This window comes from Schistocerca americana, chromosome 8 (genome assembly GCF_021461395.2).
Source record: "Schistocerca americana isolate TAMUIC-IGC-003095 chromosome 8, iqSchAmer2.1, whole genome shotgun sequence".
Classification (NCBI taxonomy): domain Eukaryota; kingdom Metazoa; phylum Arthropoda; class Insecta; order Orthoptera; family Acrididae; genus Schistocerca; species Schistocerca americana.
The window spans coordinates 83,896,556-83,900,484 of record NC_060126.1 but is presented as its reverse complement, the minus strand read 5'-3'; the positions used below and the strand labels follow the sequence as shown (position 1 = coordinate 83,900,484).

The window sequence follows — 3,929 nt, the reverse complement described above, 5'->3', positions numbered from 1 at the left end:
AATATTCGAGTAGTAAACAGCTGTTAATTATCCTTGTTAGGAGTACTATTGCTTTACGTGGTAGATGTTTTAAGTGGATGTTGAATATTTGATCGGTGCCTGGTGCTGTATTTTTTGCTTTCGCTATTATCTCCTTTACTTCTGCTGGTGTGGTAAGGAGAGGTCTTTCTATTGACGGTGTGTATCGGAACTGTTCTAGAACGTGTCTAATTCTGTCTTCTTCGTTGTCTGTATTGTGTAGGTTTTCCTGTTAATTGTGTGGTAGCGACATTTGGGTATTGTACTCGTCGGCAAATAATTCAGCTTTTTGTAGTGCGTCAAATACTAATCCGTCTGGTCCGTTTATCGCTGTATGTGGTGTCGGCTGTCTTCGGATGTTTTAACAATTTTCCATTTTTTTTTTCCATAGGAGACGCCAACGAGGCATCCGAAGGCACTGTTCTGTGCCCCCATAAATTACCAGCCTGGTGTAATGCGGCTGCAAGAGCGGTCCGGCTAATCGCAAAAAAAAAAAAAAAATATATATATATATATATATATATATATATATATATATATATATATATATATATATTAATACTCTTAAGATAATCTTAAATTAATTAAAAGTAATCGTGGTGTGTATGCAGCTAACTATAGGGCACTTCGACAACTACGACAAGTTTTGCTACCGGCGGAGTATCTGATCACTGCAGAATACTAACCCATTTCAGGCTGTGTTTTAATTAATTTTAGGTGGGCCGATCCCGGCGGTACTGCAATGCCGGGCCAACCCGCGACAGAGGTGGAGCAAGCCCCTAGCACTCCGTCATGAGCCAAAAATGAGTTTAATATTCTGGTCCTGCGATGCAGGACGTATCAGATAGAACAGATTTTTTAGTCATTGAGGTAATACTTGGAAAGGAACTTAGGAAAGGTTCACATTCGGTAGGGATTGGAAGCAGCCGCGAAAGTGTTGCTCAACGGCGCCTGCCGTTCACCGGAGCGTCACACTTCGGGCGGACGTAACTAAGAATTATCTCAGGAATATAAGATATTGGTGTGACCCAGAGAATTGTTCTGGCCAAGATGGAGAGTGTCATAAGCTTGAGTTCAACCCCGGTGGAAACCCAGACGTAGCTGGCCGGGGGAAAAGAAAGGAAAGCGAGCAGAGTGAAGGCTCATATGGGAAGGCTCATATGCCACTAACACTCTGCCGCCGGTGTCAACAGCAAAGGCTGGACACACACGAGACCGGTCTGCATCTGCCACGCTCAAAACCTGCCTCCTCGACCGAGCAAGCAGCAGTTGGGGCCTGAACATCTCGCATCCCTCAGTCAAAATCTGGAGAAAACGAGGGAGAAGTATTGAATGCGGGGCGAGTCCGGCAGTAGCACCAGCAGTTGCTGCCCTCACACCAAGGCTGGCCACGTTCCGGAGCCGCCGCTGCAGCTTCGTCATAATCGGGCATTAGGAGTCCAGTGACTAAAGAAAGTACATCGCATATCTGTGTGTTTTGTATCCGACCTTGCCAGCATTAAGCTGATAAGAACAGATACTACACTTTTTTATTTTTTATTTTTTTATGGGCCTCCTTCCTCCCCTATAGCCCTACCTTTTCCTCTCCAAAATTGCCGCCATCCTCTAGTGTCGACGCAGCACACAAAGCAGGGTGCTGTTAATAGCAAGACTTATTGCCTTAAACCGAAAATAAAAGCGGAAGCATACTCTGCTATGCCTCAGGAGGCGACGACACACTACTCAGAAATACACCTCTCTCTGCAGGTGTGAAGCAAGTGATGGGTTTAGAAACTAAAAAAAGGAAGAAATAAATAAAGACAAAAATGAAGGCAAAGTAAAAACAGGGTCGGCGGCACACACAAATGAAAACGAAACTGGCGAGATAATCCCATCGCCCATAGAATTAACGAAGTAATAATTCTCTAAGATAGATTACGTGTTTTCTAATTTTCCAATAATTTGTCATACAAGGTTCACACAATCCCCATGTTAACAATTGCCATATTATCAGTATCATAGAGCAGTCTACTCTAGTGATGCCCAGAAGGCCAATGTCAAATCTTGGGTATAGTCAAGTCAAGGGTAGTTTGAAAGTCCGAGTGACAAAGATCCAGGGGTAAACTCAGGCAATTCCTGGACGAGGTGCCTTAGTCAACCCGGAACACCTTTTGATAACCATGAACCATTGCAACTTTCAGAAATGTTGCAAAAGTAGTGGTACATTTCGGGTCAGATTCCGCCAGGCGATGCTGGCTCCACAGGTAGTCCATGAAAGAGACAGCATCGGTGAGGGAAAGGTCATAGATCGTGAAAATGGTGTGGCCCAAGAGCCACACCATTGCGTTACGTCGCGTTCGGGGGTTGGTCTGAATATCAGTGGTAAGGAACCAGTCGATTGACACATTGTCTGGTGTCGTCCCACCGATCAGCACACGTGCAAGGTCCCACACATCTGTGACGTGAGGGCATAAGAGACGGTGCTCTTTGGTGTCTACGTCACCACATCGGCCGCAAGCAGCCGAGGGCCGTAGGCGGATGGCCGCCAAGCGATGATTAGTGGGTATTAAATTGTTTACGACACGATACCATAGCGCTGAAACTTCCGTGGGAAGGGCTGGGTTGTTGATATTAGCCCAAGCTTGGTGCCAGATGACCGATGGTCGTCTGTCCTCTAATTTATGTGCTGTGGGCTGCCCTCGAAGTGCCTGGTAAAGGCGCTTCGACGTGCGTGCCTTGTCAGTGGCCACTGTTAGGACGTAACTTTGATTGAGGTAATAGTCCTTGACTGTCGTCATCCGGAACGGAATATGTGTCAAACATACTGGTGCACGCGCCGATTGTGGGCGATAACGGTCGAAAAGAACCGCTGTTGTCCCACCTGGGTCAGTTTCACGCAAAGTGGCGAGACGGTGAATCAGGAGGGCCGCACATTTGCGGGGAAAGTCAATGAGTCCAAGGCCACCATCGACCTTTGGCAGAGTACAAGTCTGTGCATCAACTTCGTATCACGTTATGTTCTTGAGAATCAATCAGGAAACAGCAGCAACACTAAAATCGGAAGTAGAAACGAGTGAACAGTGCATGCCGCCACAAGAGCCAATATACTGTTTGTGAGATGGCTCTGCCAGTTTGTTTCGGTAGCGTAAGGAGTTGTGCTACGTACCATGCCCGTGGTAGGATGTAAGTATTAATCAGTTGGATTCGTTGATGGAGGTCGAGTCGGCGATCAGCGTGACTCACGCAAAGTCCTCTGATGCGCGTGAGAAGCCGCCTCCACGTGAGTGTTAACATGCGCTGCGGACAGGCAGTCACCTCAAGGCCCAAGATACGTTGTTCCCCCACAACTCGGTACCATGGGCGTTCGATGGTCAATGATCGTGGTCCTAGCGGGATCAGCACCGTTTTGTTGGAATTTAACATGGCACCGGATGCTCGTTCATAAACGTTGAGATCTCGGAACTGAATCCACGTCCCTAGCGTTTGCGACGAACACACCGACATCATCCGCGTATGCCGCACTGCGGAAGGTGACGCCTGGGAGAGCGACACCATCGACCATCCGTCCTATGTCACGCAGCATGGGGTCCAGCGCTAAAGCGAACAAATACATTGACAAGGGACACCCTTGTCGAACTGATCGTCTGATGGGAATTGGTCGTGATCGGCAGCCGTTCACAACGATTGTGGAATTTGCTCCATCCAAGAAGTGCCGGATGATTCTTATGAAGCGCTCCCCAAAACCCATCCGCGACATAACGGCCAGCAGGTAAGGGTGGGAGACCCTGTCAAAGGCACCGGCGAAATCTAGGGAAAGAATTGCAGCCGGGAATCGAGTGTCGGCGGTGAGTAAGACTGCCCCACTCAATCATGTGGCGTTTCGAATCGAACCATCTTCATCGCCGCTTCTATATACCGTGATGCTAAGTACC

General features: G+C 47.8%; 1 pseudogene; it reads right to left on the bottom strand.

Moving 5' to 3' along the window:
• Positions 1-730: 730 nt before the first annotated feature.
• On the bottom strand, positions 731-906 carry LOC124546244 (annotated as a pseudogene).
• Positions 907-3,929: the final 3,023 nt, after the last annotated feature.